Consider the following 24768-nt stretch of genomic DNA (forward strand, 5'->3'; position numbering starts at 1 on the left):
GGATGAAGGGAGAATTAGGTGTCAATCAGGCTGATGGCCGACTTTTGGCTTCTTTCCTGTATTCACTAAGGGAAAGCTGGTGTTTGGCCTAAGACAAGGGCAACACAGGGTCAAGGCAGGTGCTTCTCACAGATGGAACTCCATCACAACAAACCACCTGAACTGCAGCAGCGCTCTTCCAGCCTGCAACGGCCTCGTTCTCAACAGGGGTGAGTCTCTCAAAGATCCCTGGTTGGAGGTTGAAGGAATGATCCTCTCAGCAAGGCAAGGTGGTGAGGCTTCAGCGTCACCCAGCAGGAAGTTGCTACTTCTTGACAGCATGAAAGGCAGCCCGTGTCCACCTGCCTTCCTGTCTGAGAGCCATTTGTCACATAAGAGCAGAAAGGAGAGTTGCCAAGAGTCACTGCCCAGACTCAGTCTGCGTTGCTTGTTCATCTGTAGTCACTGGGATTCTCTGAGTGAGGCACAAGGCTAAAACTGCAGGTAAATGTGTGCCCCTGTGCGCTCTCTCTCTCTCTCTCTCTCTCTCTCTCTCTCACTCTCTCTCAGAATGAGGGATGTGAGTTTGAAGGAAACTAATAGCAGTGGCTCTGACCTGTGGAAGTCAGGCTAGTTGACAGAATGTGCTATTTGAGTATTGGGAATCTAAAGAATCAATGAGGGAAAGTAGATGTTATTTAATTTTTCTTTAAGCCATAATGACCCTGATTCTTCTATTTAAAGAGTAGAAGTGGCAGAACCCAGTCCTAACAGACATTCTTTCATACACTTTAAGAAGTCACTAAAGAGACTCAATATTCCTCCCTCCTTATTGTCTTTCAGTATATATACATATATATATATATGTATATGTATATATGTATATATAGATGTGTACACACACACACACATATATATATATTCCATTCATCTACCAGCTATTTGGTAAATATTAATGGGGCAACAGATATTCAGACCCTACTCTCAGGGCTGAGGAATACATATGAGCTGGCAGAATTACTGGCCATGAGGCTATACCATATTTAGTGATGGAGAGAGACACGTCAAGAGACAGCACATTGCCATCAGTGCTGGGATCCAGGTGACTACACTTCCTAATGTGTGTGCAGCTGAAGCTGATAGTGATGTGGCAGTGGTGCTGGGCCTGCTCACACATGCTCACACTAGGTGAGTGTCAGGAGCTGTGATAAGGACCTGGGACTACTCAACTCATAATTCATGATCCTGTGAAGTGATTATTACCATTTACATTCTGTAGGGGAGAAATATGGAAAGGTCCCATACTTTTTCCCAAGCCATGCAATCAAGAGCAGCATAGATAGAAAAGCTTCAACCCCAATACAATTTTGTTTGGAATAGGGCCCAGACACATAAAAACTTACTCGTATGGATTACATTAAAATGAGTGTTTATGAAAGGACTGCTGATTCAGAATTCATACTGGGTGTAGGAAGAAAGGGAAACTCTATTGCTTTTTATCAAGAACTCAAAGCCAATAAGGAATAAACAGGTGTGTGTGTGTGTGTGTGTGTGTGTGTGTGTGTGTGTGTGTGTGTGTGTGTTGATGAACAGGAGTGCGTGCAAGCATGTGCCCTTACCCACCTAGGAGAATATCAGAGTAGATGTCACATCGTCTCTTTGAGACAGGGTCTTTAACTGAACTGGACTGTGAGCTCTGGGGACTCTGCTTGTTTCTGCAGCCCAACCCTGGGGTGACAGGCACTGGCTGCCTCGTCTAGCTTTTGATAAGGGTGCTGCTGATTAGAACCCAGGCTCTCACATGTGTACAGAGCAAGCGCCACCCACTCAGCCACCCCTCCACCCCCTGTGCAACCATTGCATCCATGCGGTTTGCTTTGGGCATGTATCCAGGAGCATTACAATCAGCTTGTTTTGTTTACAATCGGCCCTGTGATTTGTGGGTTTTGGAGCGGTCTGCTGAGGGCTGCTTGATCACTGCTGTTACTCCAGCATTATGAATGGGCCCAGAATGATGCGCTCTGTGGCATGAAGAAGCAGCCCATATTCTGATAAAAAGTCCTGGGGTGTAAAAGCGAGGCCAGGCGCTCATCGCCCCGTCTATGGCAGAGCTGAGCCTTAGCCTGGCTCTGCAGGTAAATGCTCGCTGTCTGACTCTGGTGGTGAAGAAGTAGCTTGAAGCTGAGCCTAGAAACTGACTTAATCTGACCGGTGGCGCTGCTGCGATTAAAACACGATGGAGTTTTGATGCTCATGGTGGCTGCTCCCACACAGCTGGACTCACTCTATTGCGGTTTATATCAGAAAAGAAGTAAATATCCCACCTGAACTCAGCAGTCCACCACAGCCCAAACATTAAAGGTGTAGGCTACTGCTACTAGAGAGCGTTCATCTCTTCCCACAAGTGGGAAGACAAGAGCTCAATTTACATAATTTATTCCTGATATACCATACCCACATGGTGGGCTTCTATTTAAACATCTTATCCATTTTCATGAAGATGTCAATGACGCTATTCCTTATGTGAATAAGCATTAGATAATTCAGTGTTTTACAAACTCTTCTGATACATTTTGTGTGTGTATGTGCATGGATGTGTATGTGTATGGGTTTGTATGTGTGTATATGTGCATGTGTGTGCACATATGTGTACATGTACATGTGTTTCTCTGTGTATGCATATGTGCAGTGTGTGCTCATGTGTGTGCATGTGTATGTGTTTCTATGTATGCATGTGTTTCTATGTGTATCCAGATAGATGTGCACATGTGTGCACGTGTGTGTGTGTGTGTGTGTGTATGTGAAAGAGAGAGAGAGAGAGAGAGAGAGAGAGAGAGAGAGAGAGGAGAGAGAGAGAGAGAGAGAGAGAGAGAGAGAGAGGTGTTCATACTGGTGTGTGCCTATGCATGTGTGTACCATGTGTATGTAGGCCAGAGGTTCATGTTGAATGCCTTTTTCCATTACTTTCTACCTCTTTGAGACAGAAGTTTCTCTTCTGAGCTGGGAGCTCCCAGATTGGTCAAGACTAGCTGGACCGCAAGCCCCAGGGACTCTCTTTTCTCCCTCATCATAGCTCTGGAGATGCAAACAGATCCACACATTTTGTGTTTTACATGTCTGTTTGGAAACACTCAGATATGGCAAGCACTTTACCCACTGAGTAAATCTTTGTATTTTGTGGCCCATAAATAAAAATGTTTCTGTCACTGAAAAAGGTCCACATAGTACATATTAGCATAATAAAGGTTTTGAAAACCATATTAAAAGACCTGATAAATACTATGCATGGAAAAGTATATGTATAAACTCTGTTATCCAATAAACTGTCAATTTTGTGCTCATAGTATTTTGCTATCAGCTGTCTGAAGACTATATTTGGGAAAATTTGAGGCCTATTATTTTATATTTTACACATAGTTCTTCAGCAATTCTTTGAGAGTTTCATAGTCATGTATTATTTATTTTGATCAGATCCACTTCTCCTCCTCCTTTTATTGAGAAACAATTCTAGTCAATGTGAGGGAAAACCCTCAAGATGAGCGACTGCAAGTGTGTGATTCCACGGCATCTCAACAGGGGCCGCTTTCACATACGTCTGCCCTTAACAATACTGAAGGGAGGCAGAGAAAGCCACCATCCAGAGGGAACATCCAGCCCTGTGCAGTGGAGCCTTGAGAACCATGAAAATGTCCTTAGCATGTGGTGAAGCTGTCCTAAGGGCTCAGGGCAGGTGGTACCCGGGGTGGGGTACTGCAGAGCTCTCCTGTGCCTCTGTGGCTCCTGGGCCTGTGAGTTCTGTTACAGGACTGAAGATGCTGGGAGCCTTGGTTACCTTAACTGAGAGTAGGAGGAGCCTGCCAGACAAGAGAAAGGACTGTGGGGGGGACAAACTGCAGACTCACACCGGACACAGGACGCGCAGTCGCAGCCCCTGGAAGGTGTTTGTAGAGGAAAAGGAAGTGGCTTTCTTTGTCACGTTTAGGGTTTATACACGTATCTTCCCCCGGCAAAGTTAGCTGACAGCAAAGCTAGAGGGGAATTTCAGAGCACGTAACTATTTCTCTTTACCTCGTATGCAGGTAAACTGAGGATTGGATTGCACAAGCTTCAGCCAATTAGATGGAGTGCACTCAGCTGCTCTCTCTCTCCTCTCTCTCTCTCTCTCTCTCCCTCTCTCTCTCTCTCTCTCTCAGAACTATAAATAACTTAAATATTCATAAGAAATCCACATGCGTCAGAATACAATTTTTATTTTTGAGCATATATTGATTTTTCTTTTACTTTCTCAAACATGCTGAGTATTCTTAAGTAATGGTTTTGATGTCAGACATATTAATCATGCTCCTCATGCTTTACGGTTTTTACCATTTCTCTTGACCCGCACGCTAGTCTGGATTGAGTAGCTGTCCTTGCTGGAAAGGGGTTGGAGGGGAGCGACTCTTTCTCCCCTCGTTATTGAGGGCTTTTCCCCTGGAAACGGGTGGGGACAGGTTCAGCCTCTTGTTTCCCTTCTGTCATCTGTCTTCTGCAGCTATTTCCTCTTTTCTTGTTCTTATCCTTCAGCTTTCCCCATCACATTTTAGGCCCTTTAGTCTTGTTTTCTAGTGAGGCAGTCCTCTGCACCACAAAGTCTGAAGTTCTGTGTCCCCAGCCACATTTTACATTCGGATCTCAGATTCTCTCTTCCCTGGGTCGTATTCTGACAACAGCTTATTTTTAACTGTGTTGCTTCCGTGAATACATGGATATTTCTTAACTACTATTATGAAAATAAACTTTCTATTCCTTTTAACATTTTCAGTAATTCTTTAATTTTTTCTGTTGCTTGAGTCATGGCTAGGAAGTGTCCTTCATGTTATTTTTAGTTTTTTTGTGCTTTGAGGTATTTTTCCGCCGACGTTGTGTGAATAGATCTTCAAGACACTTTCATAATAGACCTTACTGAGTGTGCACACAGAGGCACTATTGGCTGGTGCACGGCTGGCCTTGGTGATCGAACTAGAGAATCACCACACTGACGTAGGTTTTAGGCTTTCCTTATCTGGGGGCATTTTGGGGGATGGAAGTGGAGTGGCAGCTGGCTGTGTAGCCCAGTCTGCTCCCAAGCACTGAACCCTTTTTTCTTTGCTTTCTTGAATCTGTCACTCAGGCTTATGCTACCTGGTTTGGCTCATGTTTTAAACTTTTAAAAGCTTGAGAGTTGAAAGTTAAAATTCACTTCTCTCTGTGTCTGTCTGTCTGTCTATCTGTCTGTCTGTCTGTCTGTCTCCCCTCCTCTCTCTGTAGCTGGTCTCAGAGATGCATCTGCTTCTGCCTCCTGTACGCTAGGTTTACAGATGTGCACCACCACATCTGACTTTTATTTCTTTCTTATACGTTGTTTTTAAGCCTCTATTGCTATACACTCTACATATTTACATAAGTATTTCTTCTTTTTGGGTAAAGTGTTTATTCAAATTTTAATTTTTCTGATAGTAATACATGAATCACGTCCTTTGTGTGTGTGTGAGTGGGGGGGGTTGTTGTGTGCACACATGTATGTATGTGAGCGTGTGCAAATGGAGGGCACAGGAGGGGTTGACACAGATCTCTTCTTCAGTCATCTTCCATGTTAATTTTTGAGGCCTGGGTCTCACTGAACCTGGAGTATTATGCTGGTGCAGCTAGGTTGCCTCCACTGAGTTCTGAGCATCCTCCTGTCTCTCCCTCCTCATCCCTGGGATTACAGGTGTGTGCCACCACAAAAGACTCCTCACACAGGCACAGGAACACCAAAGGCAGGCCTTCGTGCTTATGTGGTGGGGGCTTCTGACTGAGCAATCTCCTGGCCCTTCAACTTCGTTCTTGCATAAGGATGATATGTGTCCCTTTTAAACACCCCGTAATGTGATTGGCCAGACATGGTAAGGTCACATGGTGTAAGGAAGCTGGCGTTGAGTGGTGGCTCACTTCCCCATTTACCCCGCCATGCTGTCAGAGATACACACTCATTACTTTAGCTAATGAGTCTCCCTTTGTGAGGCAGGCCTACTCAGTTTCTTAATAAGGTATATATGGTCTAATTACAGTGTGAGGACATTTCCCTTTACTTAAATCTTAAGATAATGGGATTTTAAGGCTAATCTGTCTAGAAAGTAGATTGCAGGGAACATTTTGGTGTGACTATTATGAATGTGGCTGTTTCAGCTCTTATTAAGTAAGCTCCGAATTTCTGGACACACAAGAGTAAGTCCCACGAGTCTCTCTGAGAAGCTGCTCATGTGACCTCAGGCAAGTGCTGTGCCTCCTGAGTCTGAGTAACCTCCTCTGTAAAATGAAGCCACTGCCCCACCCTCACTAAGAAATCACTTCCCCAACCCAATGTTTAGATAACATTGTCCACACAAGAAATAAGACTGACCAAGAACTCAGGATACACACATCTGGGAGAAGATTACCTTATTTTACAACTATGTGCGAGAGGTTTCAAGGGGTCTGAGGAAATGACAGAGCATCTTTGAGCTGCTTTGTCTGAGCCCTTTGTCAGCTCTGAGGGATCTAACAGCTGGTGGGGGGGGGGAGGTTTTGTAAAGATGCTATGCGTTTCTAGGCTCCTCTTACTGAGTCATGCATGTATTCATTCAAGGAGAGCTAAGTAAAAGTGCCAGCAGGACCGTTGGTGGTGACCTAAAGGCAAGTGAGGCCTGGAGACACCTTCAGGATACCTGCCACCATTACCTCATCACCCTGAAAGTAACAGACAGGGCTTTGAAGTTTTCCTTAGATAATATTGACTCTTTTGGGAACTATAGCTGCCATATGATATGTGTGTGTGTGTGTGTGTGTGTGTGTGTGTGTGTGTGTGTGTGTGTGTGTATAAAGATTTTTTATTCATCTCTAAGAGAAATACAACATTCATCAGAAGCCAATTTAACTCCTATTTCTTTTTTAAATGCTTTTTTATTTTTTATTAAGTAATTTATTTACTCACTTTACATCCTGATGTAGCCCTCTCCCTCCTCTCCTCCTGGTCCCACCCTCTCTCCCTTTCTCCTCTCCCCTCTCCCCTATTCCTCAGAAAAGGGGAGCCCCTTACCCATTCACCCCAGCTCATCAAGTCGCATCAGGCCTGAGTGTGTCCTCTTCCCCTGGGGCCTATTGAGAAAGCAGCCCCGTGTGTGTGTGTGTGTGTGTGTGTGTGTGTGTGTGTGTGTGTCTGTGCGCGCGCGTGCATTGATCAAAAAGCAGGCAATCAATACATCTGTCAAAGAAAATAATAAATAGAAAAAAACAGTTCCTGACATAAAACATCCAAGAAATGAAGGACACCATGAAAAGATTAAAAACCTAAGAGTAACTTCTAACTTCTATTTCTATATTTTTGAGGGAGCGTTTTGATGTGCACACGCTTTATGAAGGGTCTTTGGGGTGTGCGATGCTGGGTGAGTGTGTACAAGCAGATGAAGTGAACGCCCTGCAAAACTCTCTGGCAAATGCTAAAGCTCAAGAGCCTATGAACTGGGTGCCAGCCAGTCACCCATCATGGAGCAGATGTTGAACATTAAAAACTAAACTGCTGTTTAGTGTTAATTTTTTATTTTTGTTTTAAACCACAGCATGCTAGAGCTATGAATTAAGAGGGTCAAGAGGCTGTAGAGTCGGGTTCTTAGTAAACACCTGCAAGTTTGTTGTTGTTGTTGTTGTTGTTTTTCCACTGATAGGGTCATCAAGGAAAAATAATATCTCCTCTATCTTACTTTGTCATCAAATAGGCTAGATGTGAATGCAGAAAATGTCACGGTGCTCCTGACGAGAACCTGGACTGAGGGGAGAGACGCTACTGGAAGGATCATTAGGAGTCCAAAGGGAACACTCTCTGAGCTTAGGCACGACACACTTTGCCTTTTTGTCATGGTGTCCACCCCTAGGTGTGAGCTTGGCCCCCTCATGCCTCAAATGCCACCACTTTGCAGTTGCTGTAAGGAAAGACAAGGGGCTGGAGTGGGAGCGGAAATGCCGCCTGCCTGACAGAACCACTCTGAAACGTACGCTAAGATGACTAATGGTGGGGACAGCCGGAGCAGTAGACGAAGCCAGTGGTGCACACCGCCTATTGGTCCCCAAGTCAGAGGGCGGTGACGTGTACATGAACCATACAACAGTGACAAAAGTCCCACGTGTGCAGCTTATCAAAGCTGGGGAGCCATATAAGAAGAGAAATGGTTTCTTCCCCCTAAACGGAAACAATGTGTTCATCCTAGAAGCTATTGTATACAGTGAGGCATGGCGGGGGTTTGTGTTAACAGTCCCTTTGTTCTCAAACAAGACACTGTCAAGGAAGCAGTGACCATGGTAGGAAGTGCTCACTGGGAGGTGGGGGAGGGGCCTCAGTCAGTACAGCACATGCCATAGAGCATGTGAGCGTGCAGAGCAGAGTTTGGATCCCAAGCACTCATGTGGAAAAGCTGAGTGTGGAGGAATGCACCTGTTCTCCTGGCACTGAGGACGTGGAGAAAGAGGTCCAGGCTCGGTGCGTTATGGAAGACTCATGACAGACATTTACCTTTGGCCTCCACACATGCACATGTGTGTATACGCACTCTCACACACATTTATAAATATAACAACCTTTACACACATGCCTGGTGACAAAATGCTCTCTGGTAGTTTTGATTGTGTGCTTTCTCTCTCTCTTTTCCCTCTTACAAGAACCACAGGGCAGGTGTGGGCAGCATTACTGCTGAGCCCTGATATTTCAAGCTTATATCATTTTTTTTATTCTTATAAAGGGAAGGCAAAGAAAACAGAGATCTGCAGAATGGGACCTGTGTTTAAATGCATGCACACATGCATACACACACATGTGCACACACACATACACACACATGCACACACATGTGCACACATGTGCATACACACACACACACACACACACACACACACACACACACACACACTCGTTGGCAGGCGATGGAAGATTCCTCTCCTAAGGAAGGTCACTCTGGTACCTCCTGAGTCTTACAGACAAACCTTGATCTTTCTTCATACAGCAAGAAGCAAGAATACAGCAGGGCAGTATTTCCTACCATTGTGCTGCCCTTCACTGATGTGTAAACAAAGTGATGTATTTTGTACTATATAAAACATAATATAAATGTGGCCATAGTCTTGGCCTTGCATGAGGCCTTCTTTACAAAGGAATTTTTTAAAAATGACAAACCTATTAGATATTGATGTAAAACTAGTTTGTCCTTCCAGAAGTCTGCTAACAGCCTGGGCCATGTGAGGGACCCATTGCTGTTGACTCAGTTTACCCTCTCTGTTCTGCATGTTGTGAGCACCTGGAAGCTCAGGAGGTCACAGAAGCGTATCGCAAAGATAATATGATATCCTCACAGGCTTGTGCCTTTAGTGACATGCTTTAATGGTCTTTCATTAATCTCTTTTAGAAAAAGTAGTGCTGAGGCTGACCAGGAATCTCAGCCAAATCTGTCCACCTTGCTCAGGACCTGTGGTGTTCCATAAGGAATGCAGACCTTACAAAGAAACCCCATTGGTGCTCCCTGCATGGCCCTGCGTCTGTTTTGGCTATCTTTCCTTGTCACCGTGATAAACTATTTGAAAAGAAGTAATTTGGGGAAGGAGAGGTTCATTTGGCTCCTGGCTTGAATGGATGCTGTCCATCACTGTGGTGAAGGTGTGCTGGTGGGCTCTGCATTGGCAGGAGCATGCAGCAACCCTTCACTTCCCAGTGGTCTGGGGACCAGAGAGAAGACAGGAAGCTGGGTAGGGGCACAAACTCTCAGAGCCTGTCCTCCAAATGTCTACTTCTGCCAGGTAGGCCCCATCTCTATAACCTGCCGAAACAGCACCACAGCTGGGAGCCGAGCCTTCAAATACACAAGCCAAGGAGACATTTAAAAATCAAACCAAACTTGAAACGTGCAGAAAAACAAGGCAGGCTTGTCGGCCGATGCCCTCTTATTTTCATATATTTTTCCTGCATACCCTTGAGTCTTCTGTCCTCATCTAGAAAAGAGAGCTAAGAAGTTCTCCTTAGAAAATTCAGACACGAAGCACTTAGGAGTACTTTAGTCTGAGTCTGGCACCGAGAAACTGCTTGTGATCTGTTATTTGACTTATTGTATAAAGAAAGAAATTATTCTCTCTGTCCAACAAGTTTTTTTTAATCTATGTTTTATTATGAAAGTAGCAAAAATCTTATGACAAGAAAATTGGTAAATAGAGAAGTGGTGAACAGCACAAAAGCAGTTCCTTGTATCTTCTGTAGCAAATACAGCTTTTGTAGCCATTTGCTTTTCAAATTTCATAACATTTCATTTTTACCCTTTTTTTTTGAGACAGGGTTTCTCTGTGGAGCCATGGCTGTCCTGAACTCACTTTGTAGTCCAGGTTGGCCTTGAACTCACAGAGATCCTCCTGTTTCTGCCTCCATGAGTGTTGGGATTACAGGCAAGTGCCACCATACCTGGCTTTTTAAAAAAATTCATTTTAACTTAATAAGCATTTTCTACACCAAATTTCACTCCTTGCTTTTCTGTTTCAAAACCACATTTTATTTTGTCATTAAAACTTATTTGTATGTGCATCTGTCTGTGTGGGGCTGTGCAAATGCGGATGCAGTGCACCTGGAGGCCGGAAGAGAGGATCACATCTCCTGGAGCTGGAGTTACAGGTGGTTGCTAGGCACCATGTAAGTGCTAAGAGTTGAGCCTTGGTGCTCTTCAAGAATAGTATGCAATCTTAACTGCTGAACCAACTTCAGGTCCCAGAACTACAAGTCTTAACATTTATATAAGACTTTATATTAGGAAAAAATGTATCTGTTTTAATTATTTTAGTATTGTTTCAAATGTACTTAAAACACATGGGCTTACAACAATGATCCTCCTGCAACTATTAAAATTAATTCGTTGACTTTTAGATTTGTAGGACCATCATGTCACATCCAGGGTGCAGAGTAATTTTATTTATAGACTTATTTACTTTACAGCCTGATCCCGTCCTCCTTCCCCTTCTCCCTTCAGCCCCCCTTCCCCCGTCTCTCTCTCTCTCTCTCTCTCTCTCTCTCTCTCTCTCTCACACACACACACACACACACACACACACACACTTCCCTCTCTTCTTCTCAGAGAAGGTGAGGCCCCCAAGGGGTACCAACCCATGCTGGCACCTCAAGTTATAGCAGACTAAGCACATCCTCTCTCACTAAGGCCTGTATGACAAGGCAGCCCAGCTAAGGGAAGGGGATTCAGGGACAGACAACAGAGAGAGACAGACCTACTCTCTCTGTTAGGAAACCCACATGATGACCAAGCTGCATGTCTGCTACATATGTGTAGGAGGGTCTAAGTCTAGCCCATGCATGTTCTTTGGTTGGTGGTTCAGTCTCTGTGAGACCCCATGGGCCCAGATTAGTTGACTCTGTAGGTTTTCTTGTGGTGTCCTTGACCCCTCCAGTTCCCTCAATCTTTCCTCCCACTCCTCCACAAAACTCCCTGAACTTGACCCCTACCTTCTGGCTCTGTGGCTCTCTGCATCTGTTTCCATCAGCTGCTGGGTGGAGCCTCTCACACAACAGTTATGCCAGGCTCCTGTCTGCAGGCATAGCAGGGTATCTATCATTAATAGTGGCAGGGGTTGGCACGTCCCCATGGCATGGGTGTCAAGTTAGGCCAGTCATTTATTTGCCATTCTCTCAATCTCTGCTCATCTCTATCCCTACACTTCTTGTAGGCAAGACAAATTTTGGATTGAACGCTTTATGGATGGGTTGGTGTACCCCCTCCCTCCATTGGAAGTCCCACCTGGCTACAGGAGGTGCCAACTTCAGGATCCTTAACCCCCTGTGCTAAGAGTCTCAGCTAGGGTCCCCCCCATAGACTCCTGGTAACCTCTCCTGTCCCAGAGATGCCACCCTCATGATTCCCCTTTTCTCTCCAGGTCTTTCTCCCTCTCCCCCTCCCTCCTTCACTCTCTCTATACCTGATCTTCACCCTCATTAGCCTCCCCACCTGTTTTCACCCTCCATCTACTTCAGATGTCTATTTTACTTCCTATTCTGAGTGAGATGCAAGCATCCTCATTTGGTCCCTCCTTGGCTTCTTTGGATCTCTTGATTATAGCATGGTTATCCTGTACTTTGTGGCTAATATCCACAGATAAATGAGTACATACGATGTGTGTCTTTCTGGGTCTGGGTTTTCTCGCTAAGGACCATATTTTCAAGTCCATCCATTTGCCCTAAACTTTTGTGATGCCTTTGTTTTTAATAGCTGAGTAGTATTCCATTGTGTAAATATACCACATTTCCTTTATCCATGCTTTGGTTAAGGGACATGTAGGCTGTTTCCAGGTTCTGGCTGTTAGGAATAAGGCTGCTATGAACATAGTTGAGCAAGTGCTTTTGTAATATAGTGGAGTATCTTTTGGGTGTGGCTAAGGTTGGTATAGCTGGGTCTTGAGGTAGATTTATTCCCAGTTCTCTGAGAAACCTCCAGATTGATTTCCACGGTGGTCCCACAAGTTTTCAGTCCTGTTAGCAGTAGAGGAGTGATCCTCTCCAGCATGTGCTGTCACGTGAGTTTTTGATCTTAGCCATTCTGATGGGTGTAAGATAGAATCTCAGAGTTGTTTTGATTTGCAATTCCCTGGTAACTAAGGACACTAAACATTTTCTTTGCCATTAGAGAGTCCTCTGTGCCCCATTTTAAATTAGGTTATTTGGTTTGTTGGTGTTTAATTTCTTGAGTTCTTTATACATTTTGGACATTAGTCCTCTGCCAGATGTAGGGTTTGTAAAGATCTTTTCTCATTCTATATGCTTCCATATTGTCCCATTGATGGTGTCCTTTGCTTTACCCAAGCTTTTCAGTTTCATGAGGTCCCATTTATTGATTGTTGATCTTAGAGCCTGAGCTGTTGGTGTTATGTTCAAGAAGGTGTCTCCTGTGCCAATGAGTTCAAGGCTTATTTTTTTAGTATTATCTTTGCAGCATAAAATAATTATCAGACCATCCAATGCTACTACTTCCCCTACATTATTATTCTAGAAAAAAAATTGACATACCACAGAAATAGCTCAAAGCCTTGAGTACAGTTGGCAAATGTTGTGTCTCTGAAAAAAATGCATTTTACCTGAAGTAAAGTACTCACATTAACCAAGCAAAAATAGTTGCTGAGGACATGGTGACTTTCACAGCCGATTTTTCCTTTCTCCACTGTTTTTTTTTCTCTCTCTCCAACTGTTAAGGGAACATGAGAAGTGTTGTTTAACCAAAGAAATGTTTGCTTTGCCTTCTCCTCTTCTTTCCTCTTCCTCCTCTTCCCCTCTTTTTTATCTTCCTCTCCCTTTCCCTCTCTACCTCTTCTCCCCTTTCCTCCTTCCTCTTGTATTTATTTTCTTCCTGTTCCTTCTTCTTTTTCTTTTTGATAATGTCATTCTGTGTATCCCAAGCTGGCTCCGAATGTCGAGCATTTTATCCTTCTGCTCAGCTTCCCAAGCTCTGGTAACAAGCATGGCAACAGCATCCAGCTTGCACACCCTCCACGCATGGCAACAGCATCCAGCTTGCACGCCCTCCAAGTGCTGTGCACAGGAAGTGTTCTTCATCGGGCTTCTTGGGTTGCAGTGGAGGCCCATGGACAGAGACTGGCAGTTCTGTGTTCTTTGAGCTTGTGCACTCTTTCTTGAGTGTTCCATCTTATATATTTCTGCAGGGGGCAGAGAAGAGAGTAAAGTTTGTTTTCTTTCTACAGCTGATTTGATGGCTTATTCCCATCTACTTACAGAGATCTTCTTTTTGGGATTTTCTTAGAGCTTCTGTCTTTAAATGTCCCCAAGTCGCATGCTGCAACACAACCTCTATTGTTGTAGCAGTAGCAGGGGACAGTGCCTCTGGAGAACTGATCAGGACATTAGGACTCAGGAGTCCTGCCTTCTGCATGGTTTAGTGTCTGATGGAAGGGCTAGGGGGGAACTTAGTCCCTGCTCCCTTTGCATATGTGACACCTTTACCTTGGGGCTTTCAGGGTCCAGAACTATGAGCAACAACCTTCTTTCTATTCCTTGTCCACTACGCTGCATGGTGGTTTGACTGAGAATGCCTGGCCCTCCATTGGCTTATACATTTGTATGTTTGCTTCCGGTTGATAAATTGTTGGGAAAGGTTGGAAGGTGTGGCCTTTTTCGAGAAGGTGTGTCACTGGCGTTGGGACACCAGCACCTTCCTTCCCCGTGGATCAGGATGTAATGTTCTCAGCTGCTGTGCTCCATCGCTGTGCCTGTCTTCTTCCTGCTGTGACAATCGTGAACGAACCCTCTGACACGACAAGCAAGTCCCCAGTAAAATGCTGCCCTTTGTAAGAGTTGCTGTGGTCCTGGTGTTTCTTCACAGCAATAGAGCAGTGACTAAGACACCCAGGCTGTGGTATTCTCTCCTGGGTGCACAGCATGGCATATGGCCCAGCCTGTGTTTGTAAGCATAAGCTCTCACACTGTAATGATTATCTTGCCACCCCCACCCCCACCCCCACCCCCACCCCCGCCCCCGCCCCCACCCCCACCCCCCCACCCCCTGCCCCGGTTCTCTCTAAACCTCAACAGTGCTGCAGAAGTGAAATCTGCATGTGTGGCGTTGGGAGGGATGAACTGAAGAGCTTTGAGGTAGGCTGCTTGAAAAGCACAAACACAAAACAAAGCAAAACAAACAAACAAACAAAAAACAACAAAAAAAAAGTCTTTCCTTGGGGCAGAATCACCAGGACACATATTGCTGAAGTTTCCCCTTTGTCACACTCAAAAACTCTGGCCCCAGTTGAGGTCCTTATAGCTTCCAAGAAGGGATAGAATGTGGCCAGCTGCTTCACGAGTCATCCTCTCATACCGGGAAAAAGCCTTAAAGCTTTCTCTACCTAGATAATTAGTCCTAAACAATTTCCTCTTTTGTAACACAGACGTGCATGCACTTAAACTCCAGCAAATGCTTTTGTGCCTCCTCAGTTTTACAGGATTTCAAATGTTTGCATCCTTACGCTTGTCACAAGAGGATCATTTCTAAAGGTCAGGGGATTTGTCATATGCTAGTGCCAAAATATCCAGGCCCGTGTAGATGGGAACTCACACATGCAGGGCAGTGATATGCCAGGCACTGTGCCCAGAGATGGACTCCAATGACTTCATGTGGCCTTTGTGGCAGTTTCCAGAGGTCAGCGTTCCTCCTTATGTCTGAAGAAGGCTTTAGGTATTAGATGATCTGCCTGAAACCCACGCTGCTCTGCATGCAGCGTGCTTATTAATCCATCTTGGTTGCTGTTCTAAAAATGCCATCAGGCAGGCAGTTTCAGCAGCAGCTAGTTATTTCTCCGGGATCTGGAATTTAAATGGTTGAAGGTCAAGGGACCAGCATCCTGACTGTCTGGAGCATGCTTCTTCCTCCCAGATGCTAGGAAGGGAAGGGAACACTTTCTGTGATCACTTAGAAATGGCATCCATTGCACTGAAAAACACTCCACAATCACTTTTTTCTTTCTCCTTTTGGGTACACTTGTGTGTCTGTAGGCAGCGCTATGTGTCTGCATTATTTGTGCATGTATGTAATACGTATATGTCTGACATATGTGTATATGTGATATATGTGCATACATGTATATGAGTGCACGCACCTGCACACTGAGGTCAAAAGAGGGTGCAGACGAGCTTATAGCTCCATCACTCTCTGACTTACTCCCTCACTGATTCTGGAGCTGGGCTGGTAGCGAGCAAGTCCCAGAGACTTCCTACTTCCACCCTCCACAGTGCTGGGGTTACAGGTGGTCACTTAGGACGTTTTACATGGGGACAGGAGATTTGAACCCAGGTTCCTTTGCAAGCACTGTTGAGTTACCTCTCCAGCCCCAAGATCTCTAGACTCGTGACTGCTCCCCACTGCTCTACCTGTGGAACATTACAGGAAACAGGATTCTAGACCGTGGGTTTTGAGGAGGAAACAAATACTTATTCTACTATACTGGCAAGACTGAATGTGCTCTCACAGGTTTTCTGATTTCCTCAAAAAAAGGGGAGAGGGCTTTTTTTTTTAAATGAGAAACATTAGAGGTCATTTTAACATCATTTGTTAAGAAAAACATATGATGATGTCCTTCGTGGTGATAAACCAGAATCAGCTGGGGTCCTTGTGCCATGGCCATCAGTTGAGAATAGAAGGTTTGCAGAACCTATGGCATCTTCATCAGTCCAATGTGTGTGGGGGAGGGGCAGCAGCAGAGGCAGTCGGCTTGGAGCGCTGTAATTCATTCGCCATCCTAAGAGAAGCACATTGCTAATGTTTGAGTCATGCTATTCGTGGGGCAGAATGGATCTGTTCAGGCACAAGATTTGTTGTGGCTCCACATTTGGATGTATGTAGCTGCGCTTTCCTTTGTCTGGAAGCATTCCTCCAAAGAGATAACTCATTCACTCTTAATGATTTGCCCATAAATTTGTTTATGTGTGACTCAGCCGTAGGGTGTCAACTGAGAGGCAGAGGCTTAATGAACACCGGTGAGCCAAGTCCTCCATTATGCCTCCCAAATGAGCCACTTGGCCAAGACAGTTTGCAGAGCGCGCCCAGTATGATGAGCCTTGCATCAGAGGGGGCTGAGTGTGGACCTCCTGTTTGACTGAGGGAAATGTTGCACCAACACCGATGGCTGACCACTGCCATGAAGCTTTGACAGTGGTATTAGGATGTGCTGAGCTTCCAGCACAGCCTGGCGTGAAGGTCACCTTGTCAGTGTTATATGGAGAGCTCCCACTCCCACTTTCCTGGCTAATAGGGAAATTAGAGGAACATCTATTCACATTCTCTCATTTCTTTCCTTCATCTCTCCTCATCCTTGTCTTCCTTCAGCATCACTATTTCCTCCCTCCTTCACGTTCTTTCACTCTCTCTCTCTGGCTGGCTTCTCTTTCAATAAATGTGTTTGTGGAGAGGAGTAAGGTTAGGAAACAGACTATCGTGGCTGTTAGTGTGAAGGGTCTGTGAACAAAGCCTTTCAGATTTTGATCACCTTGAGTCAACTGTGCTGGCACAACATAAAAGTAGCAACAGACAGGCATGCATGCACACGTACAGCTATGTTACAACGATCCTCATGGACACTGGAATGTCTTCAAGATTTATTTTTATTCTTAATGATGTGTAGGGATGTATGTGTATGTGTGTGTGTGTGTGTGTGTGTGTGCGCGTGCGTGCACACACTTGTGTGAGTTCATATGTCCACGAAAGCCAGAGACATTGGGTGCTTTGGAGCTAAAGGCAGTTAGCAAGAGTGGCATATGCTCTAACCACTGAGCCATTTCTCTAGTCCTGAGACTGAGCAATTTTAATTTCATATGGTCAAGACATAATTTCCTTTAGACCATTTTCCCACAAGACAGAAAAATTATCTTCTCTCTCTCTCTCTCTCTCTCTCTCTCTCACACACACACACACACACACACACACACACACAGAGAGAGAGAGAGAGAGAGAGAGAGAGAGAGAGAGAGAGAGAGGCTGACTGAGAGAAAGAATGACAAAAATAAAACCCCAAAAGTCTTAACTTGCAGAAATTACCCAAACATGCACCAGCAAAAGTCTCAGGTGAAAGGTCAATTTAGCTCCAATGTCTATCTATCTGGCCCCATATACTGAACTGGGTTCCTCAGCATCTCCCCAAAAGGTGCTGCCTCTGAGGTTGCTTTCTCGGTTCTTACTCCACTTTTAAAATTCCTAGACCTCTCTTTCATTCTTCAACTGTTGTCTCCATTTCGGTCTTCAATACTGAACTCAAATGGTACATTTTTAATGAAAGCTCTTAAGATTATTTTTTTCTGCTGGCACTGACCAGCGTAGACAGAAGACAGAAGAGGGCACTGCAACAGGAGCCACCATGTGGGTGCTACAGATCCAATCTGGGTCCACTGCAAGAGCAGCCAGTGCTCTTAACTGCTGAGCTGCCATCTCTCCAGCCCAGGGAGCTTATTGTTCAGGGCTCTGGAAGCTGGAAGTCTGTGCTTACTTTTGGGTGAATCTATTTTTTTTCCTGAGGCCACCATCCACAGCCATAGCTGTTGTCTTGCTGTGTGCTCACGGGGCATTTCACTCTGCATAGTGAACCTTCATGTCTGCTCTTCTTATGAGACCATGGTTGGTTGAGTTAAGGCTCTAGGCCTGACGTAATGTGAAATACTTCCTTAAGGGCCTGTCTCCAAATAACATCACATTGGAAGTTAAGGCTTCAACACAGGGATTTGAGATGAAAAAACATAATTTAGTCCATGACACTTTCATTCAGATGTCGAAAATGTAATGGGATCCTCAAAGTTAGCAATCAAGACAACCCATATTTTAATATACTTTAAAAATGAAAATCAATTTAAACTCAATTATTAACAAATCAAAATTTTAAATAAAAGAAGATAGATATTTTCCCTTTTATTGCAAAATTCAGTGTGTGTTAGAAAGAAAAAGGCTTCTGTTTCCTTCCTCCTCATTTGCTTCTTTTTGATGACTTTCTCATTGGTATCTAACATTTTGTGTATGTAGTGAATGTGTGCTTGTGTGTGTACTTGTGTGTGTGTATGTGTGTGAATGTATGTGTGTGTGTTGTATGCATGTATGTGTACATATGCATGCCTTTGTGTGTGTGTGTGTTAGATGTGGTATAGTATGGTGTGTGTGTGTCTGTGAGCATGTGTGTGTCTGTGAGCATGTGCATATGCGTGTATGAATATATGTGAGTGCGTGTATATTGTGTGAATGTATGCATACATATGCATATCTGTGTGTATTTACGTGTGTGTGTGTGTGTGTGTGTGTGTGTGTGTGTGTGTGTGTGTGTGTGTGTATAGGTCAGGGGTTGACATTGAGGATCTTCCTCCGTCCAGTTCTGCCTTGCTCTCTGAGGCAGTATCTCTTCTTGAACAGTGATCTCACCGATTCAGCGGGCTGGCTTGTCAAGGAGCTCTGGAATCCCCCATCTCCACCCCCCCCCCCCAGCTGGTGTTACAGACATGCAATGCTGTGCTGGCATCTCTGGTCCTCATGTCTCTCATGCTTGTGCAGCAGATATGCTGACAGCTGAGCTGTTTCCCCAGCTCCCACCTTAACTTTCTCAGTCATGCGTTTTTGAAAGTAAGGGCAATTTGTGACCGTATCTGTTTTCCCACTTCTCACCCACTACCTACCACATAGTAAAACCACAGAGCCTGATGCTTTCGGTTTGTCTATCATCTATCAGGTTGTCATGTGGTTGCTTTTGTCACCAATCCCATTGCCGGAGCTCTTAGACTCAAACCTGTGGCCATGTGGCTACAAGGACCTCTCTCCTCAAGTTGAAGGCAGCTCAATCCCGAGGAAAGCACCTTCTCTGGCAAGCTTAGGAATGGAAGAGGCCGGAAGCCCATGCTGAATGCTGATGGGACAGGATCCAATGCGAGGTGAAACAGAGGGCTGGATCTACTCTGCAGCAACGACAGCTAAGCCTGGGCAAAAGCAATATCTCAGTTTTATTGGTAGGATTCAGCATGACTGTAAATGGTAGCCTTTTATTCTTCTCATTTTAATATCTTTATTCATTATTTTGCCTCCTTGTATACCTACCTCCTTATTTTCTCATTCTAAAAATCTTTTCCATCTGCTCCAAAATTCTCACCTCATGACAAGGTCATATTAAGCGTTACAATTCTAATGTCCAGACTAGGCTCCCCAGTTCTGCATTCTAGTGTCTTCCTTGGTACAGCACGTACTTCACTGTTGACTATGTTCCTGTTAAAAATGACATTCTGGGTATGGTGATTTCCATCATGAAGACAGGCATATGAGGCACAGCTCCTGGGGTTTGCATGTGGAGCCCAGCTCTTCTATCATCTGGCCTATGGTCTGATAGATTAAAAAGTTATGCACCTTTTAAAAATCATCTCTCAGAGTCTGGTACTTCCAGTATGGTTACGGGCTCATGAGGAATTATGCCCACCGTCATTTAAACAGTGCTACCCAGGCAACATTCATGCATTTGTCATCCCCTTATGATGGTCAGGCATGAGCTCATGACGTGTCGTTCTTGGGTAGGACATATATGAAGATCCCATGCTTGTCCTTTTCTGAACTTGTTCTATGACTTGTTAGACCCAAAGAACATTCATTTCTGAATATATGTACATAACCAAGATGAAGGGAAGGGAACATCCACTGAGCCTTAAAAACCTTATCCTGCCCAGGTTCTCCACCTGGGACAAAAGGTCACAGAGCCCCTAGAAGGAAACACAGATGACTGTGCAGGTGGATTCTGAGTGTCACATTCCAAGTCTCCATCACGATGGATGCACACGCTGCCATGACTGTTGTGAGCATTGACTGCTGGCAACTCAAAGGCCCTCACTGTGCCCGGCCTGCAGCTGGAGGAAGCTGACTTAAGAAGGACTGACTATACTTCCTAAGCACACCCTGGCTCCAAGGACAACCCCTGAGGCCACCTGTGGACCTCTCTGAAGAGCGACCTGAGCTCTAGAGCCGATAGTTACATCACAGCTGAGCTCATTTCTGTAATACCACCTCACCTCACTTCCTGTGGGTGTTTCCTCTAAAACTTCTTCCAAATGAAACTCCTCCATGAGGATTTCCATCCTGGGAGCCTGACACAGCCGACATCTTCCTGCTAGGCTCCAGCTGGCTGAGGTTCTGTTTCTGGTGTCCAGTCAACACTGTGTTATCTTCTTGGCAGCAAGGGGAATGTCTTCATGTTGAGCAGAGGTGGTCTTCTGGTTTTACTTTCTCACCGTTGGGAGCTGCCCTCTGCCTGTCTGCCTTCATGATGTGTGACTAGGATGCTGGCTGAGGTGGCTTCTGCTGTTGGCATCTTTTAGCATTTTAACCCTGTCAGTCTCAAAATGGCACCAAACACATGGCGACTCATGCAGTCTCAAACAAGCACCTCACGGAACGTTCCAGGCATATACGAGTAATAATCATTACTCTAACCTCCCCCCCTGAGCTGTCTGCACTGTCCATTGAATTTCAGACTGTGAAATTAAACCAAACTTTGACTTATTTCCCAGATACTGCTCTGTATCTCAGTGAGGACAGGAAGCTGCTTCATTCACTCTTGGATTCCATTTAACTCTAAGACTGACTGAGGGGAGTGTGTGTCCTGCGAGAAGTCTTGAAGTTCTTCAGGCATTGTGTGAGAACAGGAAATTGAGGCCAGAGGATAAGATGAAGGAGAGAGAGAGAGAGTTCTCATAATGGGCGACCTGAAGCTTTGCATATAGGGAATATGGAGCAAATAAAGACCTGGATCCAAATCAACACATCACATTCTAGCTATATAAAATGTTGGGCAATTTGCTTACACATCAACCTTCCAGTTCAGCAGGAGATTCACAAGGCCTGTGCCACTGGGCTATTGTGAGGAGGAAATGACAGATGCTAGGAAGAGATCTGATCTGCCACATTATCATATTGAGAATGATATAACACATTAGAAATAGGATAAGCCTTGAGGACAAAGCTATGGGTGTGGTTCTGACAAATCCTTGTACTTCCTCCTCGGTATTTCCATCCTCAGACAGGACTATGAGGTTGAGTGAGTTTATGATCTCCTAAGATCATGCCAACTTTTTTGTTTCTATGTATGTGTGAAAATTTAAATATAGTGGTGCACATTCTCAGAAGAGACTGATGATTTTAAGCAGCCTGCAGATTTGTCTGCAAAATGAAACTGAAAGCTACCAAAGCCAAAGTTGAGCATTAAATGATTGTGATTTACTGCAGTCCCCTGCTATTATATACATGATGGAACAAATGCATTTGCGGTAGCTTTCCCCATGGCTCCTTCCAAGAGTCATCGTATTTATAATGAATAGCGCTCATCATATCATTTATTGAAAATTTAATAATTCTAGCATTTATTCTTAATCAAATATACATTTCTATTTAAAAATAACAATAACTTTATGAGATTCATTTTTATTTTTACTTTATAAATTCACACCCACTAGGTCCTGTAGACAGACTGTGTGACCAGCATTATAGTTCTAATAAATGAAATTCTGGAGTCAGAATTGCACCTACATCTTTCTCAATCCAGAGTCCTTGAGTTGAAACAAATGCATTATTACTATCTCATCTCTCCACAGCTATGGAGGATGCTGTTCTGCTCTCCTCATCCTCTCCTCCTCTTCCTATTTCTTCTCTTCCTCCCTTCTCCTCATCTCCCTCCTTCCCCACCCCCCCACCCCCATTTCTCCTCTTCTGTAAAAAGTCGATGTTCAATAAGGAATGGCGACTGGCCGGCCATGCTCTCACTGAATTTGTGAAGTGAGTGAGACGTTTTTTCTAGACAGCAGTGTCAGCAGCATGAATAAGTTTTATATAGAATCCTTATTCTCTGTGTAAAAGTAGCTTCTCTCTCCAGGAGGACAGCTCGTGATGCAGGGCAGCCAATAACATGAGGGCAGATATGGCAGCAGATGGCCAGAGCAAAAAGCTGAGGTGATCACCTCGTCACTGCAAAGAATGAGCTATAAGTGGGGTGAAGCAAATCTCAAAGCACACCCCCAGTGCCATTCTTCTCTGGTATGGCTGTACCATCTCCCCCAAACAGAAGCACAACTGAGAACCAACTGTTCAAGTGCCTGATTCCATGGGGTGGGGGTCAGGGTGGGGGCAGCATATTCCTTATTCAAACAGGAATATTAGGCCTAACTTAATATTCATAGTGCTCATATGAAAGGTTGTAGAAGTTATAACACCAACATTTTAGAATCAGGCCTCAAAGAACACATGCACGCCAGTCTTCATGTCTGTCTTTCCAGAGATTTAATGAAGAGTAAGACAGCAACTCTACTTCTCATCCTAAAGTTGCTTATAGCAGGCATTAAGGAAGTGAAGGCTGCCTTCAGGGACAATCCTTTGGCCATTTTATAACTGATCTCTCTGTGAAAATCATGCGTCTAAATTACCCAAGTCAGTTGGCTCTCCTAAGATGTCAAAATGACTCCACAGAGGATGGGTTTTGACCATTTGTAACACTGAATACTTTCAAATGTCAAATCTTGCACTAGGTCAATGAACATATGTTATGATGTCTCTGTTCTTTGTAAATCTTATTGTAAGGAAATTACTTTCCTTTTTGCCAAAGGAAGCTGGCCCAGAGGGATAGTTCATTGGTCACTGTCCTAAGGGTTGGTGGAGTACCAGGCATAACTTTAGAGTCTGTGTTCTTCGCTCCCAGTAGAGGGTGTGGAATGTGGACCCTCTCCTGGAGATGGGGTGTTCACTAGCTCACTCTGGCAGACTCTGCAAGAAGAACTCTGAAGTCTACCAGAGCAGAAGTATCATGAACCAATAGTATCGTGAGTCAACAGAAAACTTGTGACCATGGATAATTTTGAAAAGGAAGCAAGTGAATTCTATTGATTGATTTTCGAATGTTAAATCAAACTTGATTGCCTAAGATACACAGTATGTGGTTTTTGCATATTGTCCACTTTTATTGTTTACTTAGGTCTTTTGATTTATATTCATGAAGATTATTGGTGCATGGTATTCACTTCATAATGCATCTGTGCCGCTTTGCTACCAGTGTTATTATAGCACCATAAAATTTTATAAACTATTCCTGATTTATCTATCATCTCAATACTTATATGTAAATTTATCACTTAACTTTTGGGCAAAATTTATTCATAGAGACAGGAGCATATTTTTGTAGGAAGATTTAGTAGGTGTTATTTTTTTTATTGTTAAAATTGAACATTTGTGTGTTCTTGCACATGTGTTTTTACACATGCATATAGGAGACCTCAGAATCCAGAAGAGGTCATTGGATCCACTGGAGTTGGAGTTACAGGTGTTTGGGAGCCACCATTTGTGTGCTAGGGACAGAGCCCAAGTCCTCTTAGCTCCTAGTGCTCTTAGCCATGAGCCACTTTTCCAGCCCCCAAATACTTAACATATAAGCACACATGCCATGTGTTCATAAAATAACAAATAAGAGACACTGCAATTCCCACTTCTGCCACTGACCACATGGCCATAGCCGTGTGGATAAGTAGCTCCCCACTGCCTATCCTAACAGTCCCTTTTCTGTGCCTAGCTCCTGCTTGCAGGCCTACTAGAGTGACTGCGTTCACTTCTGAGGATTCTGAGCCTTGAGTGGTCATATCTGAGTTGTGCTGGGGTCACCTGAGAGACTGTCTGTGTTCCACACATACTATTCTTCAGCTCTGCTGTGATTCTAGCCCCCAGTCTTCCCCTGATAGCCACGGCCAGACAGTTCATTAGCTTCATTTTCCAGCTGTTGATTCAGAAACACCAAAGGGAAATCTCCCCAACACACACACACACACACACACACACACACACACACACACACACACACAAACACACACAGAGAGAGAGAGAGAATCTTCCATGTTTAACATGTACGCTTCATATATGTGTATGTTTTCCCCATATGTTTGTGTTTGAATTTGTTATTTCTAATATTTTTCAAGTTATAAAAAAGAGTATGTGGCTGGGAGGGTTATATGATCAAAGCATGCTGTATACATGTATGGAAAGTTCACAGTGAAGCACTTTAAGATGTATAATTAATTAATATGGATTAATATACAATAGTGGTACGGGTGAAGGTAACGAGCAATTTTATAATTGGATTTAAAGCTTGCACCGTTTGATAGAGTAAATCCCATCAAAAGCCTATGAGGACACAGGCCCTATGGACATGTTTATGACTGAGGTTTTGCTAAATGGGCGTGTAGTC

General features: G+C 44.2%; 1 long non-coding RNA gene across 2 annotated transcripts in view; it reads left to right on the forward strand.

Annotated features, from left to right (window-relative positions):
- LOC311581375 overlaps nucleotides 1–23277 on the forward strand; it is a 56032-nt gene extending 32755 nt beyond the window's left edge. For both annotated transcript variants that reach the window (XR_014773763.1, XR_014773764.1), the window contains exon 3: nucleotides 23236–23277. This is a non-coding gene — a long non-coding RNA (uncharacterized lncRNA). The remainder of the gene's footprint in view (nucleotides 1–23235) is intronic.
- Nucleotides 23278–24768: the final 1491 nt, after the last annotated feature.

This window comes from Acomys minous, assembly GCF_964271855.1.
Source record: "Acomys minous genome assembly, chromosome: 13".
In the NCBI taxonomy this organism is placed as follows: domain Eukaryota; kingdom Metazoa; phylum Chordata; class Mammalia; order Rodentia; family Muridae; genus Acomys; species Acomys minous.